Source organism: Lissotriton helveticus, chromosome 11, assembly GCF_964261635.1.
Source record: "Lissotriton helveticus chromosome 11, aLisHel1.1, whole genome shotgun sequence".
Classification (NCBI taxonomy): Eukaryota; Metazoa; Chordata; class Amphibia; order Caudata; family Salamandridae; genus Lissotriton; species Lissotriton helveticus.
Genome location: NC_136072.1, coordinates 1082294600 through 1082318777, shown reverse-complemented (window position 1 = coordinate 1082318777; position 24178 = coordinate 1082294600). Strand labels below are relative to the sequence as shown.

Genomic DNA, 24178 nt, shown 5'->3' with positions numbered 1-24178 from the left:
AAAACAAAAGAGAACGTAAAGAGTAAACTGAAGCCAAATAGAGTCACCGTTTTGTCCTTGTCACAGATCACAAATCTGCAAGTAAATTGCATTGCAAAATAAACTATCTTATTTTTTAATTACATATTCTCCAGTCTCCGAAGAGACTGTCAAAAATTGCCATTTCGACTAGATTTCAAGTCTCCATGACGGGGTATTGGGTAAAGTTTTCAATAAGCAATAATCGCGCCTCAGTTAAACCTCATTGGCTACGATACTGCCACTGCGCAAAGCTAAACAATTTAGTGTGAATTTCATGCACACTTGCCCTTGTACCTCATGTTACAAAGAACATGATTCCTTTTCAAAAGATGTTATCTGTTTATGCATAACTACTCCTCCACTGCTTCTGATAGGCAATGTAAGACATATAATGGTGTTGTTTTACTAATTTCTATCAGCTCTCTGCCCCAAACAGTCGATAGCCACACGCAGAGAATTATGGGAAATTGTATGCTAAATAGCTGTCCAGGTAAGCAGCACCCTCCCAAGTTATGGATTTGATGCTCAGGCAGATATACCTTCACACAAAGATGAGATCTAGGCTGCTAACCATGGGTTGTGGAAAATATAAGAAGCACAAATTCATAATAGCATCCTCATAGGTCCCACTGTCTTCAAATGTTTACTAGAGAAGGAACGGCAATCAATTTAAAGGAAAATAAATTATAGATACATTTTTCCATATTCCATAATGCACGTCTGCCATTTCATGGCACTACATAGTTGCATTTGCTGCATTTCATTTTTAGCTTTAGGAGGTACAATATACTGGTTTCCTGGTTTTCAAAACATTTTAGGGGAAGATTCACAAGGATCTGACGCAACTGCATGGATGCATAAGTTTCCTTGAGTCAGTGCTGAATGTCCTTGTGCCACGATGAATGTGCTGTATTTACAATACAGCGCTCCATGGCGCAAGGATTAACAGATGCGTCAGAAATTCTGACGCATCTGTTGGCACGAAAGTGACGCATTGCTGGAAATGCTCATGAAAGTGACGCAAAAAGCCCTGAGTCATAACTTATGCCTGGTCTGTGCAGGCGTAGGGATTTTGACACAGTGAAGGCGTAGAGTGATGTAGTGAAATCCTGTAGATTTCAGTGCGTCAGTTCTAGAAGGCTTTTAGCGTGGGAACGCCCACCCTGCATACATTATACCTCACGCAGGTATAATGTGATGCGGGACTTTACAATGTGACACATCTCCCTAGATGCGTCACATTGTAAATGGGCCGCAACATTTACGCCGCAGCTGCGTCACAATACAGATTTTTATACTTGCCCTATATAAGGCTGTGTGTACGTTGTGTGTCTCCGTCTGCATGCAGAATACAAATGTGCCAGATCTGGTAGCCCAGTTGGGCTGATGCAGCCACACAAGAGCTCTTTGCCTGACCTCATTGTCACCAATTCAAATCAGAGAGGATCCATGCAGTCTTTCAAGGCTCTCAGGTGAAAAAATGGGCCCTAGAGCAAGGAAGAAAATAGGCCCCCTTGTTGAAGTTTGGAATATAAAATACCGCAATAATCAGGGTTCAGTGGGTCCCGCAGGTCTGTGGGCACCAGTGCAACTGCACCTGCTGCACCAACAGAAGCTACGCCCCTGTCATAGAGCTGGGTAACATCAATTACTCAGTGCCACAAAGAGCATTAGAAATAAACTTTACATAATGTCAAACGGCAAAAACAAGAGCTTTCTCAGTTCTTGTTCTGTTTCAAACACTCCATACAATCTGTATGAACCCTCTCCACATTTTCCTACTGATAACAAATGCCTTCGCTCCCAGAAAAAAACTTTCTGGGCGGTTAGTGCACATTTGAATGGGAGATGAGACCTCGGATGAGCCCAGCCCTGCGCCGGACTGCGAGTCACCTCAGAGAGCAGAAACAAAGCCCGTCCTCTGCCCATCACTGACCCAAGCGAATCCGTGGAGCAAAGATGAGAACAAAGGGGAAGAAATAAAAGAATAACGAAAACTCATCAAGGAAAATAAATCCCTAAATTACTGCTGTATTTAAAAAGCTGAGAAAACAAAAGAGAACGTAAAGAGTAAACTGAAGCCAAATAGAGTCACCGTTTTGTCCTTGTCACAGATCACAAACCTGCAAGTAAATTGCATTGCAAAATAAACTATCTTATTTTTTAATTACATATTCTCCAATCCCCGAAGAGACTGTCAAAAATTGCCATTTCGACTATATTTCAAGTCTTCATGACGGGGTATTGGGTAAAGTTTTCAATAAGCAATAATCGCGCCTCGGTTAAACCTCATTGGCTACGATACTGCCACTGCGCAAAGCTAAACAATTTAGTGTGAATTTCATGCACACTTGCCCTAGTACCTCATGTTACAAAGAACATGATTCCTTTTCAAAAGATGTTATCTGTTTATGCATAACTACTCCTCCACTGCTTCTGATAGGCAATGTAAGACATATAATGGTGTTGTTTTACTAATTTCTATCAGCTCTCTGCCTCAAACCGTCGATAGCCACACGCAGAGAATTATGGGAAATTGTATGCTAAATAGCTGTACAGGTAAGCAGCACCCTCCCAAGTTATGGATTTGATGCTCAGGCAGATATACCTTCACACAAAGATGAGATCTAGGCTGCTAACCATGGGTTGTGGAAAATATAAGAAGCACAAATTCATAATAGCATCCTCATAGGTCCCACTGTCTTCAAATGTTTACTAGAGAAGGAACGGCAATCAATTTAAAGGAAAATAAATTATAGATACATTTTTCCATATTCCATAATGCACGTCTGCCATTTCATGGCACTACATAGTTGCATTTGCTGCATTTCATTTTTAGCTTTAGGAGGTACAATATACTGGTTTCCTGGTTTTCAAAACATTTTAGGGGAAGATTCACAAGGACCTGACGCAACTGCATGGATGCATAAGTTTCCTTGAGTCAGTGCTGAATGTCCTTGTGCCACGATGAATGTGCTGTATTTACAATACAGCGCTCCATGGAGCAAGGATTAACAGATGCGTCAGAAATTCTGACGCATCTGTTGGCACGAAAGTGACGCATTGCTGGAAATGCTCATGAAAGTGACGCAAAAAGCCCTGAGTCATAACTTATGCCTGGTCTGTGCAGGCGTAGGGATTTTGACACAGTGAAGGCGTAGAGTGATGTAGTGAAATCTTGTAGATTTCAGTGCGTCAGTTCTAGAAGGCTTTTAGCGTGGGAACGCCCACCCTGCATACATTATACCTGACGCAGGTATAATGTGATGCGGGACTTTACAATGTGACACATCTCCCTAGATGCGTCACATTGTAAATGGGCCACAACATTTACGCCGCAGCTGCGTCACAATACAGATTTTTATACTTGCCCTATATATGGCTGTGTGTACGTTGTGTGTCTCCGTCTGCATGCAGCATACAAATGTGCCAGATCTGGTAGCCCAGTTGTGCTGATGCAGCCACACAAGAGCTCTTTGCCTGACCTCATTGTCACCAATTCAAATCAGAGAGGATCCATGCAGTGTTTCAAGTCTCTCAGGTGAAAAAATGGGCCCTAGAGCAAGGAAGTAAATAGGCCCCCTTGTTGAAGTTTGGAATATAAAATACCGCAATAATCAGCGTTCAGTGGGTCCCGCAGGTCTGTGGGCGCCAGTGAAACTGCACCTGCTGCACTAACAGAAGCTAGGCCCCTGTCATAGAGCTGGGTAACATCAATTACTCAGTGCCACAAAGAGCATCAGAAATAAACTTTACATAATGTCAAACGGCAAAAACAAGAGCTTTGTCAGTTCTTGTTCTGTTTCAAACACTCCATACAATCTGTATGAACCCTCTCCACATTTTCCTACTGATAACAAACGCCTTCGCTCCCAGAAAAAAACTTTCTGGGCGGTTAGTGCACATTTGAATGGGAGATGAGACCTCGGAAGAGCCCAGCCCTGCGCCGGACTGCGAGTCACCTCAGAGAGCAGAAACAAAGCCCGTCCTCTGCCCATCACTGACCCAAGCGAATCTGTGGAGCAAAGATGAGAACAAAGAGGAAGAAATAAAAGAATTACGAAAACTCATCAAGGAAAATAAATCCCTATATTACTGCTGCATTTAAAAAGCTGAGAAAACAAAAGAGAACGTAAAGGGTAAACTGAAGCCAAATAGAGTCACCGTTTTGTCCTTGTCACAGATCACAAATCTGCATTGCAAAATAAACTATCTTATTTTTTAATTACATATTCTCCAGTCTCCGAAGAGACTGTCAAAAATTGCCATTTCGACTATATTTCAAGTCTCCATGACGGGGTATTGGGTAAAGTTTTCAATAAGCAATAATCGCGCCTCGGTTAAACCTCATTGGCTACAATACTGCCACTGCGCAAAGCTAAACAATTTAGTGTGAATTTCATGCACACTTGCCCTAGTACCTCATGTTACAAAGAACATGATTCTATTTCAAAAGATGTTATCTGTTTATGCATAACTACTCCTCCACTGCTTCTGATAGGCAATGTAAGACATATAATGGTGTTGTTTTACTAATTTCTATCAGCTCTCTGCCCCAAACAGTCGATAGCCACACGCAGAGAATTATGGGAAATTGTATGCTAAATAGCTGTCCAGGTAAGCAGCACCCTCCCAAGTTATGGATTTGATGCTCAGGCAGATATACCTTCACACAAAGATGAGATCTAGGCTGCTAACCATGGGTTGTGGAAAATATAAGAAGCACAAATTCATAATAGCATCCTCATAGGTCCCACTGTCTTCAAATGTTTACTAGAGAAGGAACAGCAATCAATTTAAAGGAAAATAAATTATAGATACATTTTTCCATATTCCATAATGCACGTCTGCCATTTCATGGCACTACATAGTTGCATTTGCTGCATTTCATTTTTAGCTTTAGGAGGTACAATATACTGGTTTCCTGGTTTTCAAAACATTTTAGGGTAAGATTCACAAGGACCTGACGCAACTGCATGGATGCATAAGTTTCCTTGAGTCAGTGCTGAATGTCCTTGTGCCACGATGAATGTGCTGTATTTACAATACAGCGCTCCATGGCGCAAGGATTAACAGATGCGTCAGAAATTCTGACGCATCTGTTGGCACAAAAGTGACGCATTGCTGGAAATGCTCATGAAAGTGACGCAAAAAGCCCTGAGTCATAACTTATGCCTGGTCTGTGCAGGCGTAGGGATTTTGACACAGTGAAGGAGTAGAGTGATGTAGTGAAATCTTGTAGATTTCAGTGCGTCAGTTCTAGAAGGCTTTTAGCGTGGGAACGCCCACCCTGCATTCATTATACCTGACGCAGGTATAATGTGATGCGGGACTTTACAATGTGACACATCTCCCTAGATGCGTCACATTGTAAATGGGCCACAACATTTACGCCGCAGCTGCGTCACAATACAGATTTTTATACTTGCCCTATATATGGCTGTGTGTACGTTGTGTGTCTCCGTCTGCATGCAGCATACAAATGTGCCAGATCTGGTAGCCCAGTTGGGCTGATGCAGCCACACAAGAGCTCTTTGCCTGACCTCATTGTCACCAATTCAAATCAGAGAGGATCCATGCAGTCTTTCAAGGCTCTCAGGTGAAAAAATGGGCCCTAGAGCAAGGAAGAAAATAGGCCCCCTTGTTGAAGTTTGGAATATAAAATACCGCAATAATCAGGGTTCAGTGGGTCCCGCAGGTCTGTGGGCGCCAGTGCAACTGCACCTGCTGCACCAACAGAAGCTACGCCCCTGTCATAGAGCTGGGTAACATCAATTACTCAGTGCCACAAAGAGCATTAGAAATAAACTTTACATAATGTCAAACGGCAAAAACAAGAGCTTTGTCAGTTCTTGTTCTGTTTCAAACACTCCATACAATCTGTATGAACCCTCTCCACATTTTCCTACTGATAACAAATGCCTTCGCTCCCAGAAAAAAACTTTCTGGGCGGTTAGTGCACATTTGAATGGGAGATGAGACCTCGGAAGAGCCCAGCCCTGCGCCGGACTGCGAGTCACCTCAGAGAGCAGAAACAAAGCCCGTCCTCTGCCCATCACTGACCCAAGCGAATCCGTGGAGCAAAGATGAGAACAAAGGGGAAGAAATAAAAGAATAACGAAAACTCATCAAGGAAAATAAATCCCTAAATTACTGCTGTATTTAAAAAGCTGAGAAAACAAAAGAGAACGTAAAGAGTAAACTGAAGCCAAATAGAGTCACCGTTTTGTCCTTGTCACAGATCACAAACCTGCAAGTAAATTGCATTGCAAAATAAACTATCTTATTTTTTAATTACATATTCTCCAGTCTCCGAAGAGACTGTCAAAAATTGCCATTTCGACTATATTTCAAGTCTCCATGACGGGGTATTGGGTAAAGTTTTCAATAAGCAATAATCGCGCCTCGGTTAAACCTCATTGGCTACGATACTGCCACTGCGCAAAGCTAAACAATTTAGTGTGAATTTCATGCACACTTGCCCTAGTACCTCATGTTACAAAGAACATGATTCCTTTTCCAAAGATGTTATCTGTTTATGCATAACTACTCCTCCACTGCTTCTGATAGGCAATGTAAGACATATAATGGTGTTGTTTTACTAATTTCTATCAGCTCTCTGCCTCAAACCGTCGATAGCCACACGCAGAGAATTATGGGAAATTGTATGCTAAATAGCTGTACAGGTAAGCAGCACCCTCCCAAGTTATGGATTTGATGCTCAGGCAGATATACCTTCACACAAAGATGAGATCTAGGCTGCTAACCATGGGTTGTGGAAAATATAAGAAGCACAAATTCATAATAGCATCCTCATAGGTCCCACTGTCTTCAAATGTTTACTAGAGAAGGAACGGCAATCAATTTAAAGGAAAATAAATTATAGATACATTTTTCCATATTCCATAATGCACGTCTGCCATTTCATGGCACTACATAGTTGCATTTGCTGCATTTCATTTTTAGCTTTAGGAGGTACAATATACTGGTTTCCTGGTTTTCAAAACATTTTAGGGGAAGATTCACAAGGACCTGACGCACGTGCATGGATGCATAAGTTTCCTTGAGTCAGTGCTGAATGTCCTTGTGCCACGATGAATGTGCTGTATTTACAATACAGCGCTCCATGGCGCAAGGATTAACAGATGCGTCAGAAATTCTGACGCATCTGTTGGCACAAAAGTGACGCATTGCTGGAAATGCTCATGAAAGTGACGCAAAAAGCCCTGAGTCATAACTTATGCCTGGTCTGTGCAGGCGTAGGGATTTTGACACAGTGAAGGAGTAGAGTGATGTAGTGAAATCTTGTAGATTTCAGTGCGTCAGTTCTAGAAGGCTTTTAGCGTGGGAACGCCCACCCTGCATTCATTATACCTGACGCAGGTATAATGTGATGCGGGACTTTACAATGTGACACATCTCCCTAGATGCGTCACATTGTAAATGGGCCACAACATTTACGCCGCAGCTGCGTCACAATACAGATTTTTATACTTGCCCTATATATGGCTGTGTGTACGTTGTGTGTCTCCGTCTGCATGCAGCATACAAATGTGCCAGATCTGGTAGCCCAGTTGGGCTGATGCAGCCACACAAGAGCTCTTTGCCTGACCTCATTGTCACCAATTCAAATCAGAGAGGATCCATGCAGTCTTTCAAGGCTCTCAGGTGAAAAAATGGGCCCTAGAGCAAGGAAGAAAATAGGCCCCCTTGTTGAAGTTTGGAATATAAAATACCGCAATAATCAGGGTTCAGTGGGTCCCGCAGGTCTGTGGGCGCCAGTGCAACTGCACCTGCTGCACCAACAGAAGCTACGCCCCTGTCATAGAGCTGGGTAACATCAATTACTCAGTGCCACAAAGAGCATTAGAAATAAACTTTACATAATGTCAAACGGCAAAAACAAGAGCTTTGTCAGTTCTTGTTCTGTTTCAAACACTCCATACAATCTGTATGAACCCTCTCCACATTTTCCTACTGATAACAAATGCCTTCGCTCCCAGAAAAAAACTTTCTGGGCGGTTAGTGCACATTTGAATGGGAGATGAGACCTCGGAAGAGCCCAGCCCTGCGCCGGACTGCGAGTCACCTCAGAGAGCAGAAACAAAGCCCGTCCTCTGCCCATCACTGACCCAAGCGAATCTGTGGAGCAAAGATGAGAACAAAGAGGAAGAAATAAAAGAATTACGAAAACTCATCAAGGAAAATAAATCCCTATATTACTGCTGTATTTAAAAAGCTGAGAAAACAAAAGAGAACGTAAAGAGTAAACTGAAGCCAAATAGAGTCACTGTTTTGTCCTTGTCACAGATCACAAATCTGCAAGTAAATTGCATTGCAAAATAAACTATCTTATTTTTTAATTACATATTCTCCAGTCTCCGAAGAGACTGTCAAAAATTGCCATTTCGACTAGATTTCAAGTCTCCATGACGGGGTATTGGGTAAAGTTTTCAATAAGCAATAATCGCGCCTCGGTTAAACCTCATTGGCTACGATACTGCCACTGCGCAAAGCTAAACAATTTAGTGTGAATTTCATGCACACTTGCCCTTGTACCTCATGTTACAAAGAACATGATTCCTTTTCAAAAGATGTTATCTGTTTATGCATAACTACTCCTCCACTGCTTCTGATAGGCAATGTAAGACATATAATGGTGTTGTTTTACTAATTTCTATCAGCTCTCTGCCCCAAACAGTCGATAGCCACACGCAGAGAATTATGGGAAATTGTATGCTAAATAGCTGTCCAGGTAAGCAGCACCCTCCCAAGTTATGGATTTGATGCTCAGGCAGATATACCTTCACACAAAGATGAGATCTAGGCTGCTAACCATGGGTTGTGGAAAATATAAGAAGCACAAATTCATAATAGCATCCTCATAGGTCCCACTGTCTTCAAATGTTTACTAGAGAAGGAACGGCAATCAATTTAAAGGAAAATAAATTATAGATACATTTTTCCATATTCCATAATGCACGTCTGCCATTTCATGGCACTACATAGTTGCATTTGCTGCATTTCATTTTTAGCTTTAGGAGGTACAATATACTGGTTTCCTGGTTTTCAAAACATTTTAGGGGAAGATTCACAAGGACCTGACGCAACTGCATGGATGCATAAGTTTCCTTGAGTCAGTGCTGAATGTCCTTGTGCCACGATGAATGTGCTGTATTTACAATACAGCGCTCCATGGCGCAAGGATTAACAGATGCGTCAGAAATTCTGACGCATCTGTTGGCACAAAAGTGACGCATTGCTGGAAATGCTCATGAAAGTGACGCAAAAAGCCCTGAGTCATAACTTATGCCTGGTCTGTGCAGGCGTAGGGATTTTGACACAGTGAAGGCGTAGAGTGATGTAGTGAAATCCTGTAGATTTCAGTGCGTCAGTTCTAGAAGGCTTTTAGAGTGGGAACGCCCACCCTGCATACATTATACCTCACGCAGGTATAATGTGATGCGGGACTTTACAATGTGACACATCTCCCTAGATGCGTCACATTGTAAATGGGCCGCAACATTTACGCCGCAGCTGTGTCACAATACAGATTTTTATACTTGCCCTATATAAGGCTGTGTGTACGTTGTGTGTCTCCGTCTGCATGCAGAATACAAATGTGCAAGATCTGGTAGCCCAGTTGGGCTGATGCAGCCACACAAGAGCTCTTTGCCTGACCTCATTGTCACCAATTCAAATCAGAGAGGATCCATGCAGTCTTTCAAGGCTCTCAGGTGAAAAAATGGGCCCTAGAGCAAGGAAGAAAATAGGCCCCCTTGTTGAAGTTTGGAATATAAAATACCGCAATAATCAGGGTTCAGTGGGTCCCGCAGGTCTGTGGGCACCAGTGCAACTGCACCTGCTGCACCAACAGAAGCTACGCCCCTGTCATAGAGCTGGGTAACATCAATTACTCAGTGCCACAAAGAGCATTAGAAATAAACTTTACATAATGTCAAACGGCAAAAACAAGAGCTTTCTCAGTTCTTGTTCTGTTTCAAACACTCCATACAATCTGTATGAACCCTCTCCACATTTTCCTACTGATAACAAATGCCTTCGCTCCCAGAAAAAAACTTTCTGGGCGGTTAGTGCACATTTGAATGGGAGATGAGACCTCGGATGAGCCCAGCCCTGCGCCGGACTGCGAGTCACCTCAGAGAGCAGAAACAAAGCACGTCCTCTGCCCATCACTGACCCAAGCGAATCCGTGGAGCAAAGATGAGAACAAAGGGGAAGAAATAAAAGAATAACGAAAACTCATCAAGGAAAATAAATCCCTAAATTACTGCTGTATTTAAAAAGCTGAGAAAACAAAAGAGAACGTAAAGAGTAAACTGAAGCCAAATAGAGTCACCGTTTTGTCCTTGTCACAGATCACAAACCTGCAAGTAAATTGCATTGCAAAATAAACTATCTTATTTTTTAATTACATATTCTCCAATCCCCGAAGAGACTGTCAAAAATTGCCATTTCGACTATATTTCAAGTCTCCATGATGGGGTATTGGGTAAAGTTTTCAATAAGCAATAATCACGCCTCGGTTAAACCTCATTGGCTACGATACTGCCACTGCGCAAAGCTAAACAATTTAGTGTGAATTTCATGCACACTTGCCCTAGTACCTCATGTTACAAAGAACATGATTCCTTTTCAAAAGATGTTATCTGTTTATGCATAACTACTCCTCCACTGCTTCTGATAGGCAATGTAAGACATATGATGGTGTTGTTTTACTAATTTCTATCAGCTCTCTGCCTCAAACCGTCGATAGCCACACGCAGAGAATTATGGGAAATTGTATGCTAAATAGCTGTACAGGTAAGCAGCACCCTCCCAAGTTATGGATTTGATGCTCAGGCAGATATACCTTCACACAAAGATGAGATCTAGGCTGCTAACCATGGGTTGTGGAAAATATAAGAAGCACAAATTCATAATAGCATCCTCATAGGTCCCACTGTCTTCAAATGTTTACTAGAGAAGGAACGGCAATCAATTTAGAGGAAAATAAATTATAGATACATTTTTCCATATTCCATAATGCACGTCTGCCATTTCATGGCACTACATAGTTGCATTTGCTGCATTTCATTTTTAGCTTTAGGAGGTACAATATACTGGTTTCCTGGTTTTCAAAACATTTTAGGGGAAGATTCACAAGGACCTGACGCAACTGCATGGATGCATAAGTTTCCTTGAGTCAGTGCTGAATGTCCTTGTGCCACGATGAATGTGCTGTATTTACAATACAGCGCTCCATGGAGCAAGGATTAACAGATGCGTCAGAAATTCTGACGCATCTGTTGGCACGAAAGTGACGCATTGCTGGAAATGCTCATGAAAGTGACGCAAAAAGCCCTGAGTCATAACTTATGCCTGGTCTGTGCAGGCGTAGGGATTTTGACACAGTGAAGGCGTAGAGTGATGTAGTGAAATCTTGTAGATTTCAGTGCGTCAGTTCTAGAAGGCTTTTAGCGTGGGAACGCCCACCCTGCATACATTATACCTGACGCAGGTATAATGTGATGCGGGACTTTACAATGTGACACATCTCCCTAGATGCGTCACATTGTAAATGGGCCACAACATTTACGCCGCAGCTGCGTCACAATACAGATTTTTATACTTGCCCTATATATGGCTGTGTGTACGTTGTGTGTCTCCGTCTGCATGCAGCATACAAATGTGCCAGATCTGGTAGCCCAGTTGTGCTGATGCAGCCACACAAGAGCTCTTTGCCTGACCTCATTGTCACCAATTCAAATCAGAGAGGATCCATGCAGTGTTTCAAGTCTCTCAGGTGAAAAAATGGGCCCTAGAGCAAGGAAGTAAATAGGCCCCCTTGTTGAAGTTTGGAATATAAAATACCGCAATAATCAGCGTTCAGTGGGTCCCGCAGGTCTGTGGGCGCCAGTGAAACTGCACCTGCTGCACCAACAGAAGCTAGGCCCCTGTCATAGAGCTGGGTAACATCAATTACTCAGTGCCACAAAGAGCATCAGAAATAAACTTTACATAATGTCAAACGGCAAAAACAAGAGCTTTGTCAGTTCTTGTTCTGTTTCAAACACTCCATACAATCTGTATGAACCCTCTCCACATTTTCCTACTGATAACAAACGCCTTCGCTCCCAGAAAAAAACTTTCTGGGCGGTTAGTGCACATTTGAATGGGAGATGAGACCTCGGAAGAGCCCAGCCCTGCGCCGGACTGCGAGTCACCTCAGAGAGCAGAAACAAAGCCCGTCCTCTGCCCATCACTGACCCAAGCGAATCTGTGGAGCAAAGATGAGAACAAAGAGGAAGAAATAAAAGAATTACGAAAACTCATCAAGGAAAATAAATCCCTATATTACTGCTGCATTTAAAAAGCTGAGAAAACAAAAGAGAACGTAAAGAGTAAACTGAAGCCAAATAGAGTCACCGTTTTGTCCTTGTCACAGATCACAAATCTGCATTGCAAAATAAACTATCTTATTTTTTAATTACATATTCTCCAGTCTCCGAAGAGACTGTCAAAAATTGCCATTTCGACTATATTTCAAGTCTCCATGACGGGGTATTGGGTAAAGTTTTCAATAAGCAATAATCGCGCCTCGGTTAAACCTCATTGGCTACGATACTGCCACTGCGCAAAGCTAAACAATTTAGTGTGAATTTCATGCACACTTGCCCTAGTACCTCATGTTACAAAGAACATGATTCTATTTCAAAAGATGTTATCTGTTTATGCATAACTACTCCTCCACTGCTTCTGATAGGCAATGTAAGACATATAATGGTGTTGTTTTACTAATTTCTATCAGCTCTCTGCCCCAAACAGTCGATAGCCACACGCAGAGAATTATGGGAAATTGTATGCTAAATAGCTGTCCAGGTAAGCAGCACCCTCCCAAGTTATGGATTTGATGCTCAGGCAGATATACCTTCACACAAAGATGAGATCTAGGCTGCTAACCATGGGTTGTGGAAAATATAAGAAGCACAAATTCATAATAGCATCCTCATAGGTCCCACTGTCTTCAAATGTTTACTAGAGAAGGAACAGCAATCAATTTAAAGGAAAATAAATTATAGATACATTTTTCCATATTCCATAATGCACGTCTGCCATTTCATGGCACTACATAGTTGCATTTGCTGCATTTCATTTTTAGCTTTAGGAGGTACAATATACTGGTTTCCTGGTTTTCAAAACATTTTAGGGTAAGATTCACAAGGACCTGACGCAACTGCATGGATGCATAAGTTTCCTTGAGTCAGTGCTGAATGTCCTTGTGCCACGATGAATGTGCTGTATTTACAATACAGCGCTCCATGGCGCAAGGATTAACAGATGCGTCAGAAATTCTGACGCATCTGTTGGCACAAAAGTGACGCATTGCTGGAAATGCTCATGAAAGTGACGCAAAAAGCCCTGAGTCATAACTTATGCCTGGTCTGTGCAGGCGTAGGGATTTTGACACAGTGAAGGAGTAGAGTGATGTAGTGAAATCTTGTAGATTTCAGTGCGTCAGTTCTAGAAGGCTTTTAGCGTGGGAACGCCCACCCTGCATTCATTATACCTGACGCAGGTATAATGTGATGCGGGACTTTACAATGTGACACATCTCCCTAGATGCGTCACATTGTAAATGGGCCACAACATTTACGCCGCAGCTGCGTCACAATACAGATTTTTATACTTGCCCTATATATGGCTGTGTGTACGTTGTGTGTCTCCGTCTGCATGCAGCATACAAATGTGCCAGATCTGGTAGCCCAGTTGGGCTGATGCAGCCACACAAGAGCTCTTTGCCTGACCTCATTGTCACCAATTCAAATCAGAGAGGATCCATGCAGTCTTTCAAGGCTCTCAGGTGAAAAAATGGGCCCTAGAGCAAGGAAGAAAATAGGCCCCCTTGTTGAAGTTTGGAATATAAAATACCGCAATAATCAGGGTTCAGTGGGTCCCGCAGGTCTGTGGGCGCCAGTGCAACTGCACCTGCTGCACCAACAGAAGCTACCCCCTGTCATAGAGCTGGGTAACATCAATTACTCAGTGCCACAAAGAGCATTAGAAATAAACTTTACATAATGTCAAACGGCAAAAACAAGAGCTTTGTCAGTTCTTGTTCTGTTTCAAACACTCCATACAATCTGTATGAACCCTCTCCACATTTTCCTACTGATAACAAATGCCTTCGCTCCCAGAAAAAAACTTTCTGGGCGGTTAGTGCACATTTGAATGGGAGATGAGACCTCGGAAGAGCCCAGCCCTGCGCCGGACTGCGAGTCACCTCAGAGAGCAGAAACAAAGCCCGTCCTCTGCCCATCACTGACCCAAGCGAATCCGTGGAGCAAAGATGAGAACAAAGGGGAAGAAATAAAAGAATAACGAAAACTCATCAAGGAAAATAAATCCCTAAATTACTGCTGTATTTAAAAAGCTGAGAAAACAAAAGAGAACGTAAAGAGTAAACTGAAGCCAAATAGAGTCACCGTTTTGTCCTTGTCACAGATCACAAACCTGCAAGTAAATTGCATTGCAAAATAAACTATCTTATTTTTTAATTACATATTCTCCAGTCTCCGAAGAGACTGTCAAAAATTGCCATTTCGACTATATTTCAAGTCTCCATGACGGGGTATTGGGTAAAGTTTTCAATAAGCAATAATCGCGCCTCGGTTAAACCTCATTGGCTACGATACTGCCACTGCGCAAAGCTAAACAATTTAGTGTGAATTTCATGCACACTTGCCCTAGTACCTCATGTTACAAAGAACATGATTCTATTTCAAAAGATGTTATCTGTTTATGCATAACTACTCCTCCACTGCTTCTGATAGGCAATGTAAGACATATAATGGTGTTGTTTTACTAATTTCTATCAGCTCTCTGCCCCAAACAGTCGATAGACACACGCAGAGAATTATGGGAAATTGTATGCTAAATAGCTGTCCAGGTAAGCAGCACCCTCCCAAGTTATGGATTTGATGCTCAGGCAGATATACCTTCACACAAAGATTAGATCTAGGCTGCTAACCATGGGTTGTGGAAAATATAAGAAGCACAAATTCATAATAGCATCCTCATAGGTCCCACTGTCTTCAAATGTTTACTAGAGAAGGAACGGCAATCAATTTAAAGGAAAATAAATTATAGATACATTTTTCCATATTCCATAATGCACGTCTGCCATTTCATGGCACTACATAGTTGCATTTGCTGCATTTCATTTTTAGCTTTAGGAGGTACAATATACTGGTTTCCTGGTTTTCAAAACATTTTAGGGGAAGATTCACAAGGACCTGACGCAACTGCATGGATGCATAAGTTTCCTTGAGTCAGTGCTGAATGTCCTTGTGCCACGATGAATGTGCTGTATTTACAATACAGCGCTCCATGGCGCAAGGATTAACAGATGCGTCAGAAATTCTGACGCATCTGTTGGCACAAAAGTGACGCATTGCTGGAAATGCTCATGAAAGTGACGCAAAAAGCCCTGAGTCATAACTTATGCCTGGTCTGTGCAGGCGTAGGGATTTTGACACAGTGAAGGAGTAGAGTGATGTAGTGAAATCTTGTAGATTTCAGTGCGTCAGTTCTAGAAGGCTTTTAGCGTGGGAACGCCCACCCTGCATTCATTATACCTGACGCAGGTATAATGTGATGCGGGACTTTACAATGTGACACATCTCCCTAGATGCGTCACATTGTAAATGGGCCACAACATTTACGCCGCAGCTGCGTCACAATACAGATTTTTATACTTGCCCTATATATGGCTGTGTGTACGTTGTGTGTCTCCGTCTGCATGCAGCATACAAATGTGCCAGATCTGGTAGCCCAGTTGGGCTGATGCAGCCACACAAGAGCTCTTTGCCTGACCTCATTGTCACCAATTCAAATCAGAGAGGATCCATGCAGTCTTTCAAGGCTCTCAGGTGAAAAAATGGGCCCTAGAGCAAGGAAGAAAATAGGCCCCCTTGTTGAAGTTTGGAATATAAAATACCGCAATAATCAGGGTTCAGTGGGTCCCGCAGGTCTGTGGGCGCCAGTGCAACTGCACCTGCTGCACCAACAGAAGCTACGCCCCTGTCATAGAGCTGGGTAACATCAATTACTCAGTGCCACAAAGAGCATTAGAAATAAACTTTACATAATGTCAAACTGCAAAAACAAGAGCTTTGTCAGTTCTTGTTCTGTTTCAAACACTCCATACAATCTGTATGAACCCTCTCCACATTTTCCTACTGATAACAAATGCCTTCGCTCCCAGAAAAAAACTTTCTGGGCGGTTAGTGCACATTTGAATGGGAGATGAGACCTCGGAAGAGCCCAGCCCTGCGCCGGACTGCGAGTCACCTCAGAGAGCAGAAACAAAGCCCGTCCTCTGCCCATCACTGACCCAAGCGAATCCGTGGAGCAAAGATGAGAACAAAGGGGAAGAAATAAAAGAATAACGAAAACTCATCAAGGAAAATAAATCCCTAAATTACTGCTGTATTTAAAAAGCTGAGAAAACAAAAGAGAACGTAAAGAGTAAACTGAAGCCAAATAGAGTCACCGTTTTGTCCTTGTCACAGATCACAAACCTGCAAGTAAAATGCATTGTAAAAATAAACTATCTTATTTTTTAATTACATATTCTCCAGTCTCCGAAGAGACTGTCAAAAATTGCCATTTCGACTATATTTCAAGTCTCCATGACGGGGTATTGGGTAAAGTTTTCAATAAGCAATAATCGCGCCTCGGTTAAACCTCATTGGCTACGATACTGCCACTGCGCAAAGCTAAACAATTTAGTGTGAATTTCATGCACACTTGCCCTAGTACCTCATGTTACAAAGAACATGATTCCTTTTCCAAAGATGTTATCTGTTTATGCATAACTACTCCTCCACTGCTTCTGATAGGCAATGTAAGACATATAATGGTGTTGTTTTACTAATTTCTATCAGCTCTCTGCCTCAAACCGTCGATAGCCACACGCAGAGAATTATGGGAAATTGTATGCTAAATAGCTGTACAGGTAAGCAGCACCCTCCCAAGTTATGGATTTGATGCTCAGGCAGATATACCTTCACACAAAGATGAGATCTAGGCTGCTAACCATGGGTTGTGGAAAATATAAGAAGCACAAATTCATAATAGCATCCTCATAGGTCCCACTGTCTTCAAATGTTTACTAGAGAAGGAACGGCAATCAATTTAAAGGAAAATAAATTATAGATACATTTTTCCATATTCCATAATGCACGTCTGCCATTTCATGGCACTACATAGTTGCATTTGCTGCATTTCATTTTTAGCTTTAGGAGGTACAATATACTGGTTTCCTGGTTTTCAAAACATTTTAGGGGAAGATTCACAAGGACCTGACGCAACTGCATGGATGCATAAGTTTCCTTGAGTCAGTGCTGAATGTCCTTGTGCCACGATGAATGTGCTGTATTTACAATACAGCGCTCCATGGCGCAAGGATTAACAGATGCGTCAGAAATTCTGACGCATCTGTTGGCACAAAAGTGACGCATTGCTGGAAATGCTCATGAAAGTGACGCAAAAAGCCCTGAGTCATAACTTATGCCTGGTCTGTGCAGGCGTAGGGATTTTGACACAGTGAAGGCGTAGAGTGATGTAGTGAAATCCTGTAGATTTCAGTGCGTCAGTTCTAGAAGGCTTTTAGCGTGGGAACGCCCACCCTGCATACATTATACCTCACGCAGGTATAATGTGATGCGGGACTTTACAATGTGACACATCTCCCTAGATGCGTCACAATGTAAATGGGCCGCAACATTTACGCCGCAGCTGCGTCACAATACAGATTTTTATTCTTGCCCTATATAAGGCTGTGTGTACGTTGTGTGTCTCCGTCTGCATGCAGAATACAAATGTGCCAGATCTGGTAGCCCAGTTGGGCTGATGCAGCCACACAAGAGCTCTTTGCCTGACCTCATTGTCACCAATTCAAATCAGAGAGGATCCATGCAGTCTTTCAAGGCTCTCAGGTGAAAAAATGGGCCCTAGAGCAAGGAAGAAAATAGGCCCCCTTGTTGAAGTTTGGAATATGAAATACCGCAATAATCAGGGTTCAGTGGGTCCCGCAGGTCTGTGGGCACCAGTGCAACTGCACCTGCTGCACCAACAGAAGCTACGCCCCTGTCATAGAGCTGGGTAACATCAATTACTCAGTGCCACAAAGAGCATTAGAAATAAACTTTACATAATGTCAAACGGCAAAAACAAGAGCTTTCTCAGTTCTTGTTCTGTTTCAAACACTCCATACAATCTGTATGAACCCTCTCCACATTTTCCTACTGATAACAAATGCCTTCGCTCCCAGAAAAAAACTTTCTGGGCAGTTAGTGCACATTTGAATGGGAGATGAGACCTCGGATGAGCCCAGCCCTGCGCCGGACTGCGAGTCACCTCAGAGAGCAGAAACAAAGCCCGTCCTCTGCCCATCACTGACCCAAGCGAATCCGTGGAGCAAAGATGAGAACAAAGGGGAAGAAATAAAAGAATAACGAAAACTCATCAAGGAAAATAAATCCCTAAATTACTGCTGTATTTAAAAAGCTGAGAAAACAAAAGAGAACGTAAAGAGTAAACTGAAGCCAAATAGAGTCACCGTTTTGTCCTTGTCACAGATCACAAACCTGCAAGTAAATTGCATTGCAAAATAAACTATCTTATTTTTTAATTACATATTCTCCAATCCCCGAAGAGACTGTCAAAAATTGCCATTTCAACTATATTTCAAGTCTCCATGACGGGGGATGGGGTAAAGTTTTCAATAAGCAATAATCACGCCTCGGTTAAGCCTCATTGGCTACGATACTGCCACTGCGCAAAGCTAAACAATTTAGTGTGAATTTCATGCACACTTGCCCTAGTACCTCATGTTACAAAGAACATGATTCCTTTTCAAAAGATGTTATCTGTTTATGCATAACTACTCCTCCACTGCTTCTGATAGGCAATGTAAGACATATAATGGTGTTGTTTTACTAATTTCTGTCAGCTCTCTGCCTCAAACCGTCGATAGCCACACGCAGAGAATTATGGGAAATTGTATGCTAAATAGCTGTACAGGTAAGCAGCACCCTCCCAAGTTATGGATTTGATGCTCAGGCAGATATACCTTCACACAAAGATGAGATCTAGGCTGCTAACCATGGGTTGTGGAAAATATAAGAAGCACAAATTCATAATAGCATCCTCATAGGTCCCACTGTCTTCAAATGTTTACTAGAGAAGGAACGGCAATCAATTTAAAGGAAAATAAATTATAGATACATTTTTCCATATTCCATAATGCACGTCTGCCATTTCATGGCACTACATAGTTGCATTTGCTGCATTTCATTTTTAGCTTTAGGAGGTACAATATACTGGTTTCCTGGTTTTCAAAACATTTTAGGGGAAGATTCACAAGGACCTGACGCAACTGCATGGATGCATAAGTTTCCTTGAGTCAGTGCTGAATGTCCTTGTGCCACGATGAATGTGCTGTATTTACAATACAGCGCTCCATGGCGCAAGGATTAACAGATGCGTCAGAAATTCTGACGCATCTGTTGGCACGAAAGTGACGCATTGCTGGAAATGCTCATGAAAGTGACGCAAAAAGCCCTGAGTCATAACTTATGCCTGGTCTGTGCAGGCGTAGGGATTTTGACACAGTGAAGGCGTAGAGTGATGTAGTGAAATCTTGTAGATTTCAGTGCGTCAGTTCTAGAAGGCTTTTAGCGTGGGAACGCCCACCCTGCATACATTATACCTGACGCAGGTATAATGTGATGCGGGACTTTACAATGTGACACATCTCCCTAGATGCGTCACATTGTAAATGGGCCACAACATTTACGCCGCAGCTGCGTCACAATACAGATTTTTATACTTGCCCTATATATGGCTGTGTGTACGTTGTGTGTCTCCGTCTGCATGCAGCATACAAATGTGCCAGATCTGGTAGCCCAGTTGTGCTGATGCAGCCACACAAGAGCTCTTTGCCTGACCTCATTGTCACCAATTCAAATCAGAGAGGATCCATGCAGTGTTTCAAGTCTCTCAGGTGAAAAAATGGGCCCTAGAGCAAGGAAGTAAATAGGCCCCCTTGTTGAAGTTTGGAATATAAAATACCGCAATAATCAGCGTTCAGTGGGTCCCGCAGGTCTGTGGGCGCCAGTGAAACTGCACCTGCTGCACCAACAGAAGCTAGGCCCCTGTCATAGAGCTGGGTAACATCAATTACTCAGTGCCACAAAGAGCATCAGAAATAAACTTTACATAATGTCAAACGGCAAAAACAAGAGCTTTGTCAGTTCTTGTTCTGTTTCAAACACTCCATACAATCTGTATGAACCCTCTCCACATTTTCCTACTGATAACAAACGCCTTCGCTCCCAGAAAAAAACTTTCTGGGCGGTTAGTGCACATTTGAATGGGAGATGAGACCTCGGAAGAGCCCAGCCCTGCGCCGGACTGCGAGTCACCTCAGAGAGCAGAAACAAAGCCCGTCCTCTGCCCATCACTGACCCAAGCAAATCCGTGGAGCAAAGATGAAAACAAAGGGGAAGAAATAAAAGAATAACGAAAACTCATCAAGGAAAATAAATCCCTAAATTACTGCTGTATTTAAAAAGCTGAGAAAACAAAAGAGAACGTAAAGAGTAAACTGAAGCCAAATAGAGTCACCGTTTTGTCCTTGTCACAGATCACAAACCTGCAAGTAAATTGCATTGCAAAATAAACTATCTTATTTTTTAATTACATATTCTCCAATCCCCGAAGAGACTGTCAAAAATTGCCATTTCGACTATATTTCAAGTCTCCATGACGGGGTATTGGGTAAAGTTTTCAATAAGCAATAATCACGCCTCGGTTAAGCCTCATTGGCTACGATACTGCCACTGCGCAAAGCTAAACAATTTAGTGTGAATTTTCATGCACACTTGCCCTAGTACCTCATGTTACAAAGAACATGGGGGCATATTATCAAGCCTGTGCGATAAAATTATCGCCGCTTTATCGGCCGAAAACGGCCGATAAAGCGGCGATAATGGGCTTGATAATATGCTCTAAGGAATTCCAATCGAAGCCCATGTTAGATGTGAAGACATCTAACATGGGCTTCGATGGGAATTCATAGAGCATATTATCAAGCCCATTACCGCCGCTTTATCGGACATTTTCGGCCGATAAAGCGGCGATAATTGTATCGCACAGGCTTGATAATATGCCCCAGGATTCCTTTTCAAAAGATGTTATCTGTTTATGCATAACTACTCCTCCACTGCTTCTGATAGGCAATGTAAGACATATAATGGTGTTGTTTTACTAATTTCTATCAGCTCTCTGCCTCAAACCGTCGATAGCCACACTCAGAGAATTATGGGAAATTGTATGCTAAATAGCTGTACAGGTAAGCAGCACCCTCCCAAGTTATGGATTTGATGCTCAGGCAGATATACCTTCACACAAAGATGAGATCTAGGCTGCTAACCATGGGTTGTGGAAAATATAAGAAGCACAAATTCATAATAGCATCCTCATAGGTCCCACTGTCTTCAAATGTTTACTAGAGAAGGAACGGCAATCAATTTAAAGGAAAATAAATTATAGATACATTTTTCCATATTCCATAATGCACGTCTGCCATTTCATGGCACTACATAGTTGCATTTGCTGCATTTCATTTTTAGCTTTAGGAGGTACAATATACTGGTTTCCTGGTTTTCAAAACATTTTAGGGGAAGATTCACAAGGACCTGACGCAACTGCATGGATGCATAAGTTTCCTTGAGTCAGTGCTGAATGTCCTTGTGCCACGATGAATGTGCTGTATTTACAATACAGCGCTCCATGGCGCAAGGATTAACAGATGCGTCAGAAATTCTGACGCATCTGTTGGCACGAAAGTGACGCATTGCTGGAAATGCTCATGAAAGTGACGCAAAAAGCCCTGAGTCATAACTTATGCCTGGTCTGTGCAGGCGTAGGGATTTTGACACAGTGAAGGCGTAGAGTGATGTAGTGAAATCTTGTAGATTTCAGTGCGTCAGTTCTAGAAGGCTTTTAGCGTGGGAACGCCCACCCTGCATACATTATACCTGACGCAGGTATAATGTGATGCGGGACTTTACAATGTGACACATCTCCCTAGATGCGTCACATTGTAAATGGGCCACAACATTTACGCCGCAGCTGCGTCACAATACAGATTTTTATACTTGCCCTATATATGGCTGTGTGTACGTTGTGTGTCTCCGTCTGCATGCAGCATACAAATGTGCCAGATCTGGTAGCCCAGTTGTGCTGATGCAGCCACACAAGAGCTCTTTGCCTGACCTCATTGTCACCAATTCAAATCAGAGAGGATCAATGCAGTGTTTCAAGTCTCTCAGGTGAAAAAATGGGCCCTAGAGCAAGGAAGTAAATAGGCCCCCTTGTTGAAGTTTGGAATATAAAATACCGCAATAATCAGCGTTCAGTGGGTCCCGCAGGTCTGTGGGCGCCAGTGAAACTGCACCTGCTGCACCAACAGAAGCTAGGCCCCCGTCATAGAGCTGGGTAACATCAATTACTCAGTGCCACAAAGAGCATCAGAAATAAACTTTACATAATGTCAAACGGCAAAAACAAGAGCTTTGTCAGTTCTTGTTCTGTTTCAAACACTCCATACAATCTGTATGAACCCTCTCCACATTTTCCTACTGATAACAAACGCCTTCGCTCCCAGAAAAAAACTTTCTGGGCGGTTAGTGCACATTTGAATGGGAGATGAGACCTCGGAAGAGCCCAGCCCTGCGCCGGACTGCGAGTCACCTCAGAGAGCAGAAACAAAGCCCGTCCTCTGCCCATCACTGACCCAAGCGAATCTGTGGAGCAAAGATGAGAACAAAGAGGAAGAAATAAAAGAATTACGAAAACTCATCAAGGAAAATAAATCCCTATATTACTGCTGTATTTAAAAAGCTGAGAAAACAAAAGAGAACGTAAAGAGTAAACTGAAGCCAAATAGAGTCACCGTTTTGTCCTTGTCACAGATCACAAATCTGCACTGCAAAATAAACTATCTTATTTTTTAATTACATATTCTCCAGTCTCCGAAGAGACTGTCAAAAACTGCCATTTCGACTATATTTCAAGTCTCCATGACGGGGTATTGGGTAAAGTTTTCAATAAGCAATAACCGCGCCTCGGTTATACCTCATTGGCTACGATACTGCCACTGCGCAAAGCTAAACAATTTAGTGTGAATTTCATGCACACTTGCCCTAGTACCTCATGTTACAAAGAACATGATTCTATTTCAAAAGATGTTATCTGTTTATGCATAACTACTCCTCCACTGCTTCTGATAGGCAATGTAAGACATATAATGGTGTTGTTTTACTAATTTCTATCAGCTCTCTGCCCCAAACAGTCGATAGCCACACGCAGAGAATTATGGGAAATTGTATGCTAAATAGCTGTCCAGGTAAGCAGCACCCTCCCAAGTTATGGATTTGATGCTCAGGCAGATATACCTTCACACAAAGATGAGATCTAGGCTGCTAACCATGGGTTGTGGAAAATATAAGAAGCACAAATTCATAATAGCATCCTCATAGGTCCCACTGTCTTCAAATGTTTACTAGAGAAGGAACGGCAATCAATTTAAAGGAAAATAAATTATAGATACATTTTTCCATATTCCATAATGCACGTCTGCCATTTCATGGCACTACATAGTTGCATTTGCTGCATTTCATTTTTAGCTTTAGGAGGTACAATATACTGGTTTCCTGGTTTTCAAAACATTTTAGGGGAAGATTCACAAGGACCTGACGCAACTGCATGGATGCATAAGTTTCCTTGAGTCAGTGCTGAATGTCCTTGTGCCACGATGAATGTGCTGTATTTACAATACAGCGCTCCATGGCGCAAGGATTAACAGATGCGTCAGAAATTCTGACGCATCTGTTGGCACAAAAGTGACGCATTGCTGGAAATGCTCATGAAAGTGACACAAAAAGCCCTGAGTCATAACTTATGCCTGGTCTGTGCAGGCGTAGGGATTTTGACACAGTGAAGGAGTAGAGTGATGTAGTGAAATCTTGTAGATTTCAGTGCGTCAGTTCTAGAAGGCTTTTAGCGTGGGAACGCCCACCCTGCA

At 42.5% G+C, this 24178-nt stretch overlaps 12 non-coding genes across 12 annotated transcripts; all 12 read right to left on the bottom strand.

Annotated features, from left to right (window-relative positions):
• Window positions 1–134: 134 nt before the first annotated feature.
• Window positions 135–274, bottom strand: LOC144793703 (U4 spliceosomal RNA). Its single transcript, XR_013603177.1, has one exon. It is a non-coding gene; the product is annotated as a U4 spliceosomal RNA (small nuclear RNA).
• A 1929-nt stretch (window positions 275–2203) lies between these two features.
• Window positions 2204–2343, bottom strand: LOC144793713 (U4 spliceosomal RNA). Its single transcript, XR_013603186.1, has one exon. It is a non-coding gene; the product is annotated as a U4 spliceosomal RNA (small nuclear RNA).
• Window positions 2344–4261: 1918 nt separating this feature from the next.
• LOC144793725 (U4 spliceosomal RNA) lies at window positions 4262–4401 on the bottom strand. The gene has a single exon (XR_013603197.1). It is a non-coding gene; the product is annotated as a U4 spliceosomal RNA (small nuclear RNA).
• A 1929-nt stretch (window positions 4402–6330) lies between these two features.
• LOC144793633 (U4 spliceosomal RNA) lies at window positions 6331–6470 on the bottom strand. Its single transcript, XR_013603113.1, has one exon. It is a non-coding gene; the product is annotated as a U4 spliceosomal RNA (small nuclear RNA).
• Window positions 6471–8399: 1929 nt separating this feature from the next.
• On the bottom strand, window positions 8400–8539 carry LOC144793583 (U4 spliceosomal RNA). The gene has a single exon (XR_013603068.1). It is a non-coding gene; the product is annotated as a U4 spliceosomal RNA (small nuclear RNA).
• A 1929-nt stretch (window positions 8540–10468) lies between these two features.
• LOC144792983 (U4 spliceosomal RNA) lies at window positions 10469–10608 on the bottom strand. The gene has a single exon (XR_013602659.1). It is a non-coding gene; the product is annotated as a U4 spliceosomal RNA (small nuclear RNA).
• Window positions 10609–12526: 1918 nt separating this feature from the next.
• LOC144793631 (U4 spliceosomal RNA) lies at window positions 12527–12666 on the bottom strand. Its single transcript, XR_013603112.1, has one exon. It is a non-coding gene; the product is annotated as a U4 spliceosomal RNA (small nuclear RNA).
• A 1928-nt stretch (window positions 12667–14594) lies between these two features.
• Window positions 14595–14734, bottom strand: LOC144793630 (U4 spliceosomal RNA). The gene has a single exon (XR_013603111.1). It is a non-coding gene; the product is annotated as a U4 spliceosomal RNA (small nuclear RNA).
• Window positions 14735–16664: 1930 nt separating this feature from the next.
• Window positions 16665–16804, bottom strand: LOC144793629 (U4 spliceosomal RNA). The gene has a single exon (XR_013603110.1). It is a non-coding gene; the product is annotated as a U4 spliceosomal RNA (small nuclear RNA).
• A 1929-nt stretch (window positions 16805–18733) lies between these two features.
• Window positions 18734–18873, bottom strand: LOC144793044 (U4 spliceosomal RNA). The gene has a single exon (XR_013602715.1). It is a non-coding gene; the product is annotated as a U4 spliceosomal RNA (small nuclear RNA).
• A 1929-nt stretch (window positions 18874–20802) lies between these two features.
• Window positions 20803–20942, bottom strand: LOC144793970 (U4 spliceosomal RNA). Its single transcript, XR_013603415.1, has one exon. It is a non-coding gene; the product is annotated as a U4 spliceosomal RNA (small nuclear RNA).
• Window positions 20943–23123: 2181 nt separating this feature from the next.
• Window positions 23124–23263, bottom strand: LOC144793978 (U4 spliceosomal RNA). Its single transcript, XR_013603422.1, has one exon. It is a non-coding gene; the product is annotated as a U4 spliceosomal RNA (small nuclear RNA).
• Window positions 23264–24178: the final 915 nt, after the last annotated feature.